Genomic DNA, 17,923 nt, shown 5'->3' on the forward strand with positions numbered 1-17,923 from the left:
GTATGTGGATTTAGCTACATAAAAATGACAGTTCAACCCCTGACAGCTTCCCGTAGTGATATAGTGTCCAGCAAGACAGTGTCTCTGATAGCAACTCATTATCTAAGTGAACACCCCTGAGGCCAAGCTGACCCTTTGGATTATCTTGTACTGATACAGTTATCTTATCTCTCTACCCACTTACTAAGCATTAAAATAAAGCTTTGCCTTCTGCTCTGGGGAGCAGTTGAACCTGTGAATTCATTCTAGACAGCTCCTCACCTTCATCACTTGTTGGACCTCATCAATAGGTGAGTATGTATGATGAGGGTCCAGGGCACAGTTCTGGCATATACCCAGGGGTGTATTGAAGCCAATTGAATAGGAACACAAGATTATTAAATTTTCAATGTGGGCATTTCCTCCTCAAAAATTGGCAAATGCTGAAAATCAGGGGCTTGGCTTATTATTTTGTTGATTGTCTAGACTTAAGGAAGTTATAGAAAAATGTTCATATAATTTAAACGCAACATCTTGGTTACTGAAAGAACTGGAAAAGGTGATAGCTGAGCCACTGTCGGTGATCTCTGAGTAAATGAGAGAGGACTTGCCGGAATGTAGAAGGACAAATATCCATGAGAAGGGAATCTGAAAACTATAGTTAAGTAAACTGGACTTCAATTCCCCAGCACATTCTGCCATTACAGAATTACTAAAGGGAGAGCTTGAGAATAGCATCTACAAAGAAAAATGGTGCTCACTAAGAGTTTAGTATGGCTCTTTCAAAAACAGGTCATGCTGGGAAGCAAACCCTTTTTTACTCTCTATATTAATCTTGGGGGATTTTTGATCTGCATTTCTTTTACAACATGGCTGATATGGAAATGTTTTGCCTGACTCTGTATGTGTAACCCTAAATCAAATTGCTTGCCTTCTCAAGAAGGTAAGGGGGAGAAAGAGAATATAGAAGTAAAATTTTTTCTAAAGAATGTTGAAATGTTTTGTTTTCATGTAATTAAAAAAAATTAAATACAGTTCAGTATTCAAAGAAAGAATACAGTTCAAACTTAAGAGTATGACCACATTATTCCTCCCCACCCCCTACACCAGAGAGCCAATTATTAATCATTTACCAGTATACTCCTAGGTTTACATACTCACATATCTAGAATGGCACAAAATGATTAACGTTCAAGGTCTACCAGATCAGAGAAGAATCAGGAGAGAACAAAATTAGGTTAAGTGGGAAGCGATGGTGGTCAACTGTCATATGGGACACAACTTATGTCATTGCATTATTGGAAAATTTGGAAAGAGCACTTCCACTGGGTGATGGATTCAGAAGTGGAGTTTTCACAAAGAATGTAAAGGATAAGGGGAAGAGGCAGGTATAGCAGCCAGTTGAGACAAATGGTTTCAATTGTTGCTTTGTTTTGTTTTGTTAGTAAAATATGAAATGAGGTTCTGAAATGAGAAAAAAGAAATGGCTTAAACACAACTTGAAGGAAACGAGTGAAGAAGAATTTAAGCATTTACAAAGTGGAAGGAGGGGGAATACTAAGAAAGGCAAAAGCATGACCCTTGCCCACAAGGAGTTCAGATTCTTACAGAGGAAAAAGCATGCCCCAATACTTATACATAGAAAAAAAATATATAGAGAGAGAGAGAAAGTAAAAGACAATCTTAGAGGGAAACTACTGAGAAGAGAGTAATAGAAGAAGGGGACTGGGAAAGTCTTTCCCAGTCTTCCTATAGAAGGTGAGATTTGAGCTAGATTTCAAAATGTTATAAATATATTGCAGAGATAAAAAGGACTCAGAAGTGCATGAAGTAAATTGGTTTTTTTACAGTTCTTGCAAAATACTGGTGATGCAAAGGTGATTCAGGCCACTTCCAATGATCTTGTGATGGAGAGAGCCATTTGCACCCAGAGAGAGGGATGTGGGAACTGAGTAGGGATCACAACATAGTATTTTCATTTTTTGTTGTTGTTGTTGTTTGCTTGCATTTTGTTTTCTCTCTTTTTTTTCCATTTTTGATCTGATTTTTCTTGTGTAGCAAGATAATTGTGGAAATTATGTGTAGAAGAATTGCACCATTTAACCTATATTGGATTACTTGCCTTCTAGGGAAGGAGATGGGGGAAAGGAGGTGTTGTGTCCTGCTTTCTAGAGCCCCCATCTGGGATGATTAAAATACAGCATCTTAGTGAAGGAGTGATGAGATGGACTCCTGAGGATGGTGGAAATATGGAATCCATTTATTCCCAGTTCTTTCCCCTTTTTATATCCTCATACCATTGGGCATGCGCTAAGTAAATACTGCGCACGTGGGACCACAGAAACAATTTGTATGTAGTTTGCCACCTGGTATCACTCTTCTACCTGGTATCACTCTGCTTCAATCACAACACAGGTTGTCACCACCCCCTGACCTCTCAGGAAGGCTGAGAGCCCGTAAGAGAGATGGGGAGCTGAATCAGACATTGTTAGCAGATTCCCTCTGGGCTGAAGGGTCTTATACCTCACCCAGAGTTTCCCCACTATCTGTGGCTCTCTACAGGGAGGTAGAAAAAAATTTGGAACATAAAGTTTTGCAAAGATGACTGTTAAAAACTATCTACACATATATTTTGAAAATAAAAAGCTTTATTTAAAAATAAAAGAAACTGGAGACAGAGGAATGAGCCTTTTTTTTCTCTGCTGGAGTACACAATCCCTCCCTGTCCCCGCAGTTGGCAAGGGATGACAAAATTAAGAGATTAACAGAATTCTTGGTATTCCCATGTTCTTCTTTTTAAGTTCCCCTTCCCTCATGACACAACCCACGTTGAAAAATTTTGTATGGAGAAGTGAATACTAACTTGTTAATCATATGTACTCAGTACTTGCAATTATCTTTAATCCACTTCTTGTTTGGGGTCCATTTTATTCACTGGCTCAATATTTTGTTTTGTACAGCTACCTGGGACAGCTAATGTGATTTCTCTAAGTCATTGACCTTATATAGAAATACAATACTATAGGTTGCTCACAAAAGGAAGCCAGAAAAACCTGAAGACCTAGAGGTAAGTGGGGAGAGTGCTCTATGCCTGGGCCAGTCAGTGCAAAGGCATGGAAGGGGGAGAGCATGTGAAGAATGTAACTGGATTGTAATGTATGGGGAAGAAAATAAAGTATCAAAAAGAAAAGGAGGTTTGGAACAAAAGCTAGAAGGAGTATAATAATCAGGTAGGGGGAAAAAAGGGTCAAAGCAGTGGAGGAGGAACAAGCCCTATCAAAAGGAATGATAATTCCCTACTCATAGCCTTCCTCCACCATTCCCCCAGATCTTCAGCTGGGGCTAGAGGTAGCTAGTGTGCTATCAAGAGATGAACTAATGAATGAATTAATAATTCAAGAAATATTTACCAAGCTACAATACTATCCTTTGTTCAAAATTTAAATCTCAATTCTTCTCCCAAGTCTTTATTATCCCTCTAAAAGTAATCTCTCTAAGCAATCTGGCGGTCCCTGACTTGCTTTAATCACCAAATGGGTGTTGCCTCAGATAAATTGAGACCTAGAAAGACCTTAGCTTAAAAAAGACCAAGACCTCCCACTGTATCCAGGGCTACCTCCACTTGTCCTGATCTCCCATCTTGCCACTGGACCCAAGAAGGCTCTGGAGGAGTGATACTGGTAACTTTGCACAGCCCTCCCTCACTTCAATCCAATTCATTTGCAAGTCATGGCAACTGCTTCGTGCAGTCTTGGTCAGCTTTGAGATCAAAGGACAAACAACAGGAGGAATATAATAGAGTCAGGCAGGCAGAAACAAAAGAGTTAAGGGAGTGAGAACCTAGTTGATATCAATCCTTAACAGCAAGGTTGTGTGTTCAGTAGCATAAAAGGAGGAAAGAAGACAAATAAGAAGACTTATCCATGTTTATGGTTTGAAAAGGATGGACGAGGAAGAGCAAGAAGACCAGGGAGATTCAAGGGTGTTCGGCACTGTAAGGATGAACTGGTGAAATTGAGGTTAAAGCTTTACAAGGGAAGAGAGTAAGACTAGAGTAAGGGTGATGGTAGCTTGGGAAATAAAGCAGGGAAGGAGCAGCTGGAGATTACGGTGAGAACAGAAGAGAAATTTGTAAGGAATGAGACAGGGAGAGATGGAAAAATGGAGCTTGAGCCCAGACCCTGGCCCCCTGGATTCGTACCATCACCCACTCACCTCACCTTCCCCACATTTTTCCTTCTTTTTCTTCCAATGAGTTCTTAATTCTATCATTAAAATCACTCTTTACTAAAGCAGCTTTACCACTGCTCTTGTGTGGTCAGCTACTTGTGGTGAATCATTGTGAGTAACTCCATTTAAAACTTGTTTAGACTTTGAGTCTGTAGAAGATGGCAGTCCTGTATATATTTACTAATCCCATCTCCCTGGGATTGTCCCTCATTTTCCCAAGAGAATCAATAAATTATGACGGTGGAGTCAAGGTACAGTGAACTCAATGAAATATGGACTTTACTACAAGTCAGATACAAATAGTCCCTATGAATGTAAGGTGTGGAAATGACTCCAAATTTGCACATCTCATTTTTTTTTTTTGAGCTACTGCAAGTACGCTTTGCTCATGGAGTATAGCACCTTTTCTTTTTTCCAAGGTAAAATATCTGAATAAGGTTCAGTTTAACTTATAAAGACATTACTGAAACTCTGACGTAATGAAGATCAGAAAGGGAGAGGCAAATTAATATTTGGAATTAACAATTTTCTGTCATTATATTAATAATCTTCTGTCACTGCATATGCAAAGCACTAGCCTATTCCGCCTACCTGAAGTGAAGTTGGCCAAAGCTTGAAAGAGGAGAATTTGGGCTTCAGGTCTCAAGGAGGATAGATGCAATTCAGGCTCTCTTTAGGGAAAGGCTTCCAGGAAAGAAAGTCTTCTGATATATAGAGAACCCCATATGTTATCATGTTCCTTTTTTCTAGCTTGCTTTCCTAGAAACTTGGGAAATGATCTCAATGGAACTGAATTATCCCAGTGGGAGTGATCTTTCACACTGTGTAACAATTTGGTATATTCTAATCTGTAAAAGATTTCTAATAGGATAAATGGGTTTATGTGCTATTTGATATATGTGATTGATGAGGTACAAGAAGTCATAAAGGGGAGTTGTCCAGAATAAATTAACAGCCTTAAACTGTTTTCAGGTCAAAGGCTCTATTGCCACACTTAGCAAACAGGCAAATTTCCTAACAAATTCGCAATTGATAAGGGGGAAGGTGAAACTTTTTATGAAAAGAGACCCAAACAAGGGATGCTAAATATGATAGTTGTGTGCATTGGCAGGGGTTACAGATGATCATAGCATAGGTCAGGTTTATTTGATAGCTCCTATCTACCATGTTTCCTGATTTGACTTGAGAGTTATCTTCACACTTGTAGAGAGGGGGGGAGAAAATGACCTTGAGAAATCAGAGAAAAGAAGGGAGAGAAGTAATATTATCCTTGTTGGCACAGATGAAGTGTTTCTGAATCAGGGAGAGAGAAAATAATTGCTCTGAAGCAAATGAAAGATGAGTGTAGCAAGGCTGAGACATAAGAGGAAGAGGGCAAATAGAATTTCACTTCTTTCTATCCACCTGTATAGTAGGAGTGTTGAAGTCTTTCTAAACAGTAGTTTGAAGTCCTCTATGGATTCACAGGAATTTTCTGGAGTTTCTATTGGAGGGGGAGGAGGGGTAAGAGATGACACAAGTTTAATCCCAGAGTTATGAGTTCAACTGGAAAGGTCCTCAAGTTTTACTTATATTGAAGTAGGGAGTACAACTCAGGGTCCCTTCCAGTTGATTCTAGTTATTTCCCTTTCTGAATTCTCCAAGGCTTTAAATTTACTAATCTCCTGATTGTACAGGAAGCCAAGGAAGTATCCCAGTTAGTATATTTCTTAAGAGCTTCCACTAATCAACCTTGAAAAAAAACTTGAAAACTTTTTCAAGTTCCTTGAGGGATCTCTTTAAGCTTTTTATAATTTACTTGTTTCTTAATTCTCCTTTTCATGCCTTCTAACAGTTAGAAGTATCCACATGATGCTTATTTTCTATTAATATGACATATTATCTATTCAATCATAGACATCAATATATCTATTAATATAACGTATATGACAAGAAGAAAGTTATAATAAGATTTCTCCTCTCCCAATCTCCATTATCCTGATAATACTATTAGGGATCAGTACTTGGGGATCTCACTGGCAGATGGGATGGCTACCATCCTAGGGGATTTATCTAGTACTTGAGGAGGGCTCAGTCATGTCACCCTGAACTTTTGAACCAGATCCCAAATTTTCTTTTTCTCCTCAATTGTTATGGACCAGAACTTGAAAGAAGGTGCTAAGTCACTGGAATTGATAGAAACAATGCTTACATACTTAGTACTTATTAGAGTTCACACCTTTAAGAGAACATATATAAGCTAGGAGCCTCAACCAGGATGTACTTCGGGAGATTCACAAGTCAGGATTCAGTCCAGGAGATTCACAAGTTAGAAGCCCACAAGCCCACTCTCAGAGGCAGAGTCAGATTCATTCCAACTTCCACCTTTGTGCTGGCTGGAGGCTTTGGATTCAGAGGGAGCAAGAGGCAGAAACTGGAAGAAACAAAGGACTAGTGGCAAGAGCTCTCAGAACCAAGGAGAGAGATAGGCCTCTAAGAAAACTAACTGGGCTATTTTGAAGGAAACAATAAAGGATCTGGATTTTAACTCCTGGCTGCATTTGAGGTGATTATTATATTGAATTGAAAGGAAGGCTGCTCCCAGAAGTCCCCCAAGAAACCTGTTCCCAGAGAACATTATATTTTAGAGAAGAATACTACACTCAATCATACAACAATTGGTGATAATGATATTAGCATCTCCCCCAAAAAAATCAAATTAGAGAACTACAGTTTTAAACTTTCAATTAACTGAATGGGATGTTCTGAATAACAGCCAAGTTGTCCCTTAACTTGGGAAAGATCAGAAATTGAGCAGGGGGTGGCAAACTTAATTGTTCCCTACCCAAGATCCACTATTTCCCTCAAGGGGCAGATCTTAGAACAGAATCAAGGGATTGAGGAGGAGGGAGGAAGAGGGTCCTACACCTCCTATGGGAGGAAGTGGGAAATGCTAGAAAACTGTTGAGTCTGGCTCTTGCTGTAGGATCTGGGAAACCAATGAGAAGGAAAGTTGGATGGATAAGAGAAAGGGTATTGAAGGAGACAGCAAGCTTCCTGATATGTTTTAGTAGATACAGATAGGATGGGAGCAGAAGCTCCAGGTATAGAGAGAAAGATATTCTCAAGAAGATTGGGTTGTTTTTCATTCCCCTTGTCTGGAGTAAATTTAGCTAGGAGCATCCCACATTGTTGCTTTCAGGATCAGATCTTGTGAAAGGAACATTAAAGCCTGGACATATGGATTCTCAGTTCATTTCCCTTCATAGTGGCAAAAATGATTAAGTTGTAAAATAGTGTAATAATTAAGAGATCCCAAATAGGCCATTTTTCTTGGTCCTCTAGGTTGTATTGAGACCAGGCAGTATTACCAAAAAAATTCAAAATGTTTCTTTTTAAGGTTTTGGAGACCAAGCTTTTTCCAGTTTCATAAAAATCAGCCTAAGAGTGAATTCTTGGGTGTGGAAGGGAACTGCTTTATTTTTTGCTATAAACCATATAAAAGGAAAGGGTGGGGAAAACTGAAAGTTCCAGTAGTCATTTACCTCAGCCAGTGACCCGGACAGGGAGAAATGAACTACAGATATTCTGAAACAAGGCGTTCCCTGCCTGTCAAGAGCCCATGATGGGCTTGACTCCAAACCTTCCTGGGTGCTTGAAGGGAAAATCCAATTACAGGGCGAAGGGAGAAAAACGGGAAGCTTTTCTTGAGTAGGAAAGGGCTTAAGCCAACATGCTGCTTCTTACACAGGGCACCAACATCATAAAAGGGAGTCATCTGGAATGAATTCACAGGCTCATATCATTTTTAAGTCAGGGAGCATAGCTTTAAATGTGACATTTAGCAAGTGGACTAAGTTCCTATAGAATTCACATTTAACAAGGGAAAAGATGGAGCCTAAACCCGGGGATGCTAACGATGCTACCTGTGTACATTAGCAAAGTTACAGATTATCATAGCAAAGGTCAAGTTTATGTGAGATGGCCCTTGAAATTGACATGACCTCCTGAATGTATACAGTAACCAGCAGCGATACGAGGTAGCTCTGTACAAGATACTTTTTGATAAAAGTATCAAAGTAACAAAGTTTCAAAAAGAAATTCTGTGGTTTCAGTTTGTTCCTGTATCAAGAGGAGAAAGGAGACAGCTTTCGTAACTGGAGCCCACTTAGATACTGTACAGCCAGGGACATAGTATTGGTCTATTCATCTTATCATGCTAATCTTTGTGTAACTAATATTTGGTGGGAAGGGAGCCCCGAAGTAGTTTGGGGTGCTTCTTCCTCATTATGGGATAGCTATCAAAAGAGTGGATTGAACCTAGCAATATTTAGAGGAGTAGTATTCCTTCTCTAAGGAGAGCACAGCAAGATAACTTCATGACTACAATGATCTGCTTTCCTCCAGGCAAGAATAAAAAAAAAAATCTCTTAAAAGGGGGTGAGAGAAAATCCAGAGATTTATATCCCTATCTTCCTGCAAACTACATTTAAAAGCCCAATGGCGACACACATATAATCTATGTAGGCAACACACAAATGTTGTACATGTATGTACATATGTATGTAGGCACTCATCACTCACCAATAATAGCTAGCATTTATGGAGAACTTTTAAGTTTTGCAAGATGTCTTCTCATACCTTATTTCATTATCTTAATCAGTAAACATTTATTAAGCTCTTGCTTTAGATCAGGCACTGTGCTAAGCACCAGGGATACAAAAAGAAACCTGCCCCCCCCCAAAAAAAAAACCAAACAGTTTTTCCTCTCAAGGAGCTCACAGTCTACCTGTGAGGTAGACAAAGCAAGTATTTTCCTCATTTCCTCATATGAGAAATATGAGATATGAGAAAACTGAGGCTTCCTGTGGTTAAGTCACTTAACTCCAGGTACTTAGTTAATGTTGGAGGGCAAATCTTGGGCCTTTTCTGCCTGGTTCTGAGTTCAATATTCTATCTACACTTTCTCTATCACATTTTTCTAAACTCTGGGACATTCTTTAGCATAAATACTCCAGTAATAAGGTTTGGCACCAAATAATAGGATCAAGGTAGCAGTTCCTAGTTCAAAATATGAGGTGCAAGGTAAAAGGGACATGTGATGGATTCACAAGGTCTTCTCTTTGTCAAAAGCTACCTTTATTTATGGGAAGAGGTTACAGACAAAATGAAGAGGTAAAATAGGCACCAGGAGTGGTCAATATGAAATAGATTCAGGAGAGCACATAGCTAACAAGGAAAGAGTTTTGGTTTGTGTTGTTGTTGTTATTTATTGATTTGTTTTAACAATCAACAAGGAGAAAGACAAGTTCCCCAGTGGAATTCACAATTACCCAGGAGAAAGGGAACATGCCATAAGGTAAGAGTACACCATTAATTGGCAAGCTAACTCCATAGGGGAATTAAGCATCATAAAAGAGTTAGTTAGCTATAGCTAAAAGAAAGACCCCATGAGGTAGAATGCCCTACAGGGTAACCCTGAGAGGGATTCAGCAAAGATCATGGGCAGATTTATAGGGGAAATTTAACATCAAGGGTTTGACATCACAACTCCCGATTTCTGATTGGATACAGTGAGGTGGGGCCTCCAAAGATCTCTATGGCTGAGACTGTAAAGCTGAGCTGATCCCATCAGTGCCCTCAGGACACATCATAATCTTACCCATACTTCAGATTTTCTCTGCCAGTGCTTACCCACCCAACCACCCAGGATCTCATCACTAGGAGTCTTGAAAGATTTAATTTGATCAAAAACTTCATAAGAGCATTGTGTTCAAAGACCAGAATGGACAGTGAGACTGTCTCACAGTAAGGCTTTAAATTAGCTACATCCCTTTGAATGGGATACAAAATGGTCCTATATTATGCTGAATGCCCAGTAAAGAGCTTTGGAATCAAGTAATATTTACTGAGTTATGCATTTGTAATGGGAATACTGACCAATGAAAGCCTAGCCTTCTGGGCCGTTAGGTGGCGTCATAGTGCAGAGAATATTAAGCTAGGAATCGGGAAGAAATGAGTTCAAATTCTGCCTTAGACACTACTTACTGTGTGATCCTGGGCAAGTCACTTAACCATTGCTTGCCTCAGTTTCCTCAACTGTAAAATGAGGATGTACCAGCATCTATCTCCCAGGATGGTTGTGAAGATCAAATAAAATAATATTTGTAAAGCATTTAACAAAGTGCCTGGCACATAGTAGATGCTATTAAATGCTAGCTATTATTACTATTATTATGGGGCAGAGGATGGTACAAGGTTTCCCCTCAAAGGACCAAAGCACAAATGGGTTCCTTCTATTATGTAAGTAATTGGGGGGGGGGGGGAAGCTTGACCAGCTGAGTGGGAGCACTGCCTCGATATAGTTATGGTCATAAACCTGATAAAATTCTATCAGACTTTTAACCTAATCAGCAATAGATGGAACAGAGAATCTTAGGTCATAAAATTTCAGAGCTAGAGTGAACACTTAGTCCAGTTTCCTCATTCTACAAGGGACAAAATCAAGGACTAGAGAGGAAGGGGGACAGTGTCCCGACTGGTGCCCTGACATACTGATTCTTGTCCAGGATTTTTGCCACCATTCCAAATGGAAGAGGAGTCTAACAATCGAAGGATTACCAACAATCACGCTGGCTTTCTCAATCTCCCTCACTTTCTACATCTTAGCATTGTCCAATCCACTCATCTCTCCAACTTCTTTTATTCTACCCACTTTCCACATTCACATGAACCTCTCCCCTCATTCTGACCTCATTATCTCTTACCTGGATTATTAAAATAACCTCCTAACTGGTCTCCCTCAGTCCTGTCTTCATCCCTCTCCAGGCTGCCCATGCCATAGAAAGAAATCTCTTACCCCTGGACCTCTTTTCACATCGGAAGCCCCCAGCCTCCTGCCTTCCCTCCTGGAAAGAATGAGAGTGTACCTTGGACAAGGATGGAAGGAGAAGAGGCTGGAAATATCTACTCTGCCCACTTGAGTCACACACACAGACAATGTTCTCCCTGACACAGGAGAAGCCTCACCACATACGTAGAACTCATTCCCGCTTCTATTACTACATTATAAATAATTTTATAAAAATTATCACTTCCTTGGGACAACTAGATGGTGTAGTGGATAGAGCACCAGGCCTGGAGTCAGGAGGACTTGGGTTCAAATCTGGCCTCAGATACTTAACACTTTCTAGCTATGTGACCCTGGGCAAATCACTTAACCCTAACTGCCTCAACACACACACACACACACAAATAAAATAAAAAAGTTTTTTTACATGCATACATACATACATACATAAAATATGTATGTAAATCAAAGATTTACTGATAATAAATCACAATTTTGTGACCCCCAACTTCAGTTATGTGACTCTATATAGGATCATGACCCACAGTTTAAGAAGTTTTTGTATAATGTATTTTTATACATGTATAATATAATTAATTTAGCCGTGAAAGAGATATATTAGGAATGCAGGTGATACAAATATAACAAACATAGAAATATGTTTTGCATGACTGCACATGTATAATGTTTACCAAATTGCTTGCCTTCTCAGTGAGGGGGGGAGGGAAGAGAGAGAGGAAAGCAGAGAATTTGAAATTTAATTAATAAAACTGCTAAAAATTGTTTTTATGTGTAACTGGAGAGGAATGAATTTTAAAAAAAAAGAAATGCAGATGATAGAAAAACAAAGGATATCAATTAAAAAAAAAAAAAAACTTTAGCTCCCTCCCAGACTCAGTTCAGATGTTGTTGTTGATTCTCACTTCCCACAGCGGTTAATGCCTTCTCCTTCCTCAAACTATTGTCATTGTTCAGTCATGTAGGACTCTTTGTGGCCCTGTTTGGGATTTTCTTGAAAAGAATACTGGAGTAGTTTGTCATTTCCTTCTCCAGCTCATTTGACAGTTGAGGAAACTGAGGCAAACAAGGTAAAGTGACCCAGGGTCACCCAACTAGTAAGTGTCTCAGGCCAGATTTGAATTCAGAGAGAGGAGTCTTCCTAGATTCAGGTCCTGGTTCTATTCTCCATGGTACCACCTTGCTGCTCTTTTTTTCTATTTCTGGTGCGGTTACCGAAGATGAGGTTGAGCCAGAAGCACCCATATGGAGTGCTCCAATGATCAAGTAGATGCTATACACCTGACTAGAGGAAGCCCCAGACCCATCCCAGGACTCTACTAGATCCATAATGGGACACTTCAATGGGGAGAAGTACCAACTGCCTGTTTTGTTCCCAGTTCCAGGCCACAGGCCCGGGATGAGTTGAGAAGGGGACATGCATACTGGCTTAGAAATATAGGGAAAGGAGGCTCTGGGTGGTGTAAGAGAAAGGAAGAAGTATAGAGTATTTAGCATAAATACTCCAGTAATAAGGTTTGGCACCAAATAATAGGATCAAAGTAGCAATTCCTAGTTCAAAATATGAGGCGCAAGGTGAAAGGGACATGTGATGGATTCACAAGGTCTTCTCTTTGCCAAAAGCTACCTTTATTTATTGGAAGAGGTTACAGACAAAATGAAGAGGTAAAATAGGCACCAGGAGTGGTCAATATGAAATAGATTCAGGAGAGCACATAGCTAACAAGGAAAGAGTTTTGGTTTGTGTTGTTGTTATTTATTGGTTTGTTTTAACAATTAACAAGGAGAAAGACACACACACACACAATCTTGGTGTGACTTAGATCCGGGGAATAGAGCAGGATCTCATTTCTAGAGTCTAGCCCAGCCTTCAGAGGAATACCCAGAGCTGAAATGCCAGATCAAACCTGGGGACCACAGGTCATAGCATCTGCTTCGGCTGCCTTCCTACCATTGCATGCTGACCACAGAGGCTATGCATCAGAGGAGAGGGACTATTAGGCCCATTCCAGGGCACCCCTAGACTCTCCTCAAAGTACTGTGATAACTGGGATTACCGGATCTCACTATCCAGATCTAGGGCAGAATGAGAAGGAGACCTGCACATAACAGTTGTCTTCCTGGATAAGGAGGTCCTGGAGAGTATGGAGAGAGGCTGGAAATTTATATTATATCGTTTAATTTTATTTTTAACATTAATTCTCCCTCTCCACCTTCCCCACCATTCATTATACATATGAAGCCATGCAAAACATATTTCCACATCAACCACATTACAAAAAGTAAAAGTAAGAAAATAAAAGAGAAAAGATGTGCTTCAATCTATATTCAATGTTGATCTTTACGAAGGTGGATTGCATTTTCATCATGAGTGCTTTGGTGCTTTGGAATTGTTGTGGATCATTGTACTGTTCTCTGGATCATTGACCTGAGTTGCTAAGTCTTTCATAGATGATTATAGTAAGGAAAGAAAGATGTTCAGAAGCCAGCAGCAGCAGCAGTGGTATAGCTCAGACCTCAGGCATAAGGCAGGGTCTCACTTCCGATATTAACTCAGCACTTAAAAGCATATTCATGTTGGGGCAGCCTGAGTTCAAATCTGACCTCAGACACTTAACACTTCCTAGCTGTATGACCCTGGGCAAGTCACTTAACCCCAATTATCTCAGCAAAAAAAGATAAAAGAAGAAAAAAGAATACCTATGTTGGTGATCCTGGATCCAAAGGGAACCTACAAGCTGATAAGGTCAGGGTCCAATAGCATCTATTGCTGCTAACACCTAAATCCAGGTCAAGACTTTGCAGAGCAAATTCAGGAACTTTTAGATAGATAGATAAGCACAAATGTATCTTTGATAACAATAATTAAAGCAGTCAGACTTCTCCTTGGATCAGATGATTTCAGGAGGATTGAAAGCTTTCAGGTCACCAATCAGTTCCTGAAGTCCTGGAATAACGTAACACTCAGTGCCCCCAAGGAAGCAGTAACAAGGTCAATTCAGACATTTCCTCCAGAAATACACAGAGCCTAGCTATGACATCAAGTCTAAAGTCAGGATAGGCTGAAAGAATGGACAAATAACAAAAGAATCCATCACAAAGAATTAATATGGTGGCAAAGAAGCTGAAGATATTATCCCCCCAAAAGGGAATGATTCCAAAACAGAACAGGTAAAATGAACAAAACATCAGAGAAAAAAACACAGCTTCAGAATAAACTCAACTAGAGCTAAAATATTTTTATAAATGATTTGAACATAAAAGATGATATCCTAAGTACATTAAGGGGAGCATGGAAAAATGTATTTGTCAGATCAATGGATAAGGGAAGTTTATGGCCAAACAAAAGATTGAAAAGATCATGGAAATGAAAAAAGATAATTTTGATTACATGAAATTAAAAAGCTTTTTTGCACAAACAAAACTAATGCAAATAAAATTAGAAGGAAAACAGGAACCTGAAGGGAAATTTTTTCAAGTTTCTCTATTAAAGACTGTTGTTATTATTTGTCCTTCATTCTTGAAGAGAACTATGATGTCAAAGATCTCATTTCTCAAATATATAGAGAATTGTACCAAATTATAAAAAAGGCATTCCCCAGTTGATAAGTGGTCAAAAGATATGAACTTGCAGCTTAAAAAAAAAAAAATCAAAGTCATTGAGTTATATGAAAAAAACAATGCTCTAAAGTATCCCATAGAATCTGTTTTAGCTGCCTTCCTACCATTGGAACAAATTATTTTCATCTGCCCATTCAGCCAAAAGATGTTTTCACATGCTTGGAATAGACATCCCTTAATCCACGTACTGATATGTGGATTCTGATTCTAGTTTTACTAGAATGTGGCCACTGGACATGATACAGCTTCTTGGAGCCACGGGTGAGAGTTACACGAAAGGTGGATTAGCAGCTCTGTAAAGGGCTCAGCAAGCCTGCACACCAGGGAGTGCTAGTCCTCCCTGCACATTCCATTACCCCATCCATATAGATGGAAAAGGCAGGATGTAGGCTGTCTGCATATTAGGAAATCTAGGCAAGTCCAAGTAAAGCCCCCTCACACAACAAAGAGAAGGGGGTGGGAGGAAATGACTGATACTTAACCCTCACTCCTATCTGAACTGCTCAAAAGAAGGAAAAATACACACATAGGCAGAGTTGGGTACAGAAATACTTTTCACTCACCAAGGAAAAAGGAGGGGAAGATGAAGGAGGATTAGAGGGAGAGAGCAGATTAAAGGGGTAACTAGGTGGTTCAAGGGAGAGAACACTAGATTTGGAATCAGGAAGGCACTTACTAAGCTATGTGAACCCCGAGCAAATCACTTAATCCTGTTTGCCTTTAAAAATGAACCAGAGAGGGAAATGGCAAATCACTTCAGTACCTTTGTCAAGAAAACCCCAAGAGAGGTGACAAAGAGTCAGACACAACTGAAATAATTCAACAATGAAGATTAAGGGAGGGATTAGTCCTGAGGCAAAAAACCTCCAAGAATGTGCAAAAATATTTGGAATTTTTTTTGTGTAGGGGAGTGATAAAGAAGAGGAATCTGAGGGAATGTTTATAAATTAGGGAAAGGACAAACAAATTATGAGCCTTATAAATTTTATAACAAGTTGTTCATAAACACAAAGATGATGCAATATTGAAATTTAATGCAGTGTTGAATCTTGACCAGTCAGGATTCCCCAAATCAACCTCTTCCAGAACTCCACATGCTGGAGTGAGATAAAAAAGTGTTTTTTTTGTTTTGTTTTTGGCTGAGGCAATTGGGGTTAAGTGACCTGCCCAGGGTTGAACAGCCAGGAAGTATTAAGTATCTGAGGGCAGAGTTGAACTCAGGTCCTCCTGACTTCAGGGCTGATGCTCTATCCGCTACACCAACTAGCTGCCCCACAGTTTTTTTTAAACAAGATTAAATGTTTCGATTGATTACACGTGGGTGTGATGGGTTTTTTTTTTCCTTGTCCTCTCAGTTGGAGTGGGAGGATGAAAGGGAAGATTTGGGCTGATTTTTTTTAAATTGAAAAAAAAAAAAAAGACAAGCAGTTGTTTACCTGTTACTGGATCCCAGATTGTATATTGTCATAAAATCACCTTTTGTCTAGACTGGCCATTTTGGGTTGGGTAACATATGAGTTGGGTACAATAAAAGAAACTTGCATTGTTAAATGGAAATGGTACATTAAAATACTTCTTCCCTGGTGTTATGGACCAGAACTCTGAAACAAGGATTCTTACAATGTTAAGTTAATGGAATTGATAATGGTTATCTAGTTTATCATGGTGATCGATAGTTCTCTAGTTCAGTACATGTACTTAGTACTTAATATAGTTCCACAAGATTCCACCTATGATAATGTAATTATAAGAGAGCATATAACAGCCATCGGGGACTGAGAGACAGATTCATTCCATCGTCCACCTTTGTGGGGGCTGGAGGTTGAAGTACAAGTCCTTGGACTCAGACAGATTCATTCATCCCATCTCTGTGGAGGCAGGGCTCTCCTCCTCAGTGTCAGAGAATTGATTCTTGCAGATTTTGACTACATAACTAAATATGTATTACTGTATGAATACTAACAATCATTATAGAATTAATACTGATTAGTTTGGGGTACTCAATACAGCAACTTTCTATTATTATTTTTATTATTATTATTAAAGAAAATCTTCATCGCCACTAATTTCTTGGGAGCTGACTATGGGTCTGGCCAAGTAGTGTGGGGTCCAGAGAGCAAAAGCCTAGATAACCAAAGGCTCTCTCATTTAGAGTGAGGACTAGTGGAGAAATTTTGCTGATACCTCCAACTACCTACAAGTTTTTTGGTTTTTTGCTGAGGCAATTGGGGTTAAGTGACTTGCCCAGGGTCACAAAGCTAGGAAACATTGTCTGAGACCAGATTTGAACTTAGATCCTCCTGACTTCAGGGTTGGTTCTCTATTCACTGCACCACTTAGCTGTCCCTACCTACAATTGTTTATGGAACATGTCAGCACCCGTTAGATATTATGCTAAATGACCAGGATAGATTGAGGAATAGATTTGGTGAAAATAAAGATATTGAGATGTTTATGCCACGAGCTGACCACAGGACTATATGATCCCCTAAACTAAGAACAAGGCAGCTATTCTTACTCAACTGCCTTTCTTGGAGCACCCACTTAACTCAAGTTACCCTCATCTTGTCCGCACCCAGTAAAATAGCATTTTCTTATCTCAGGACAATAGGTTTACTTCATCTTATCAAGAGCTTTGTCATTAGACATCTGACTTCTCAAGATAGGTGTTTAACTTCTCTGAAACAATATCTGGGACAAATCAAAGGCTCCCTCAGAAGGGAAAGGACTCTTTGGTCCAAAGGTTCCTGGAATCTAGTTTTACTTGATAAAAGAAGATTATTTTTGGAAACAGTCACACATGTCCCTCTCTAACTTTTATTTATTCCTTCCCCAGTGCAGTTGCCTTCTCTTTCCTCAGAGTCTGGAGACACTCTGGTTCACCTTCAATTGATAGATTTTTCTTTCCTTTGGAATAATTCAAATAACTCTTTCCTCATACAGTTTGGGGACCAAAGAGTGCGACAATTATCCCTTCTACATTGAGGGCATTACAGGCTTAGCACATCATCGACTGGAAAATTTGCATAAAAATTTTTGGCTCTCCCTTTGTACCACAGAAGTCTGCTTTTTTCTTTCTTTTTTTTTTTTTTATGGGGTGTTTACAGTACCTTATTGTAAAATTTGGGTCAAGTACTTAATCATAGACTCTGTGTCATCTGCTGGCCTTTGCATGTCATCTGAAAGTTTCTGAAAACCTCTCCTCAAATTCCCATTTGGTTCCTTATGCCAACCAGAGATATATTG

At 39.4% G+C, this 17,923-nt stretch overlaps 1 protein-coding gene across 1 annotated transcript in view; it reads left to right on the plus strand.

The window, feature by feature from the left end:
• Window positions 1-209: 209 nt before the first annotated feature.
• The window catches only part of LOC100915994 (bile salt sulfotransferase-like), a 42,500-nt gene continuing 24,786 nt past the window's right edge, over window positions 210-17,923 (plus strand). The window contains exons 1-2 of the mRNA XM_031950117.1: window positions 210-290; window positions 2,940-3,046. The gene's annotated coding sequence lies outside the window, so the exon portion shown is untranslated. The remainder of the gene's footprint in view (window positions 291-2,939; window positions 3,047-17,923) is intronic.

The sequence above is a fragment of the Sarcophilus harrisii genome, chromosome 2 (assembly GCF_902635505.1).
Source record: "Sarcophilus harrisii chromosome 2, mSarHar1.11, whole genome shotgun sequence".
Lineage (NCBI taxonomy): Eukaryota > Metazoa > Chordata > Mammalia > Dasyuromorphia > Dasyuridae > Sarcophilus > Sarcophilus harrisii.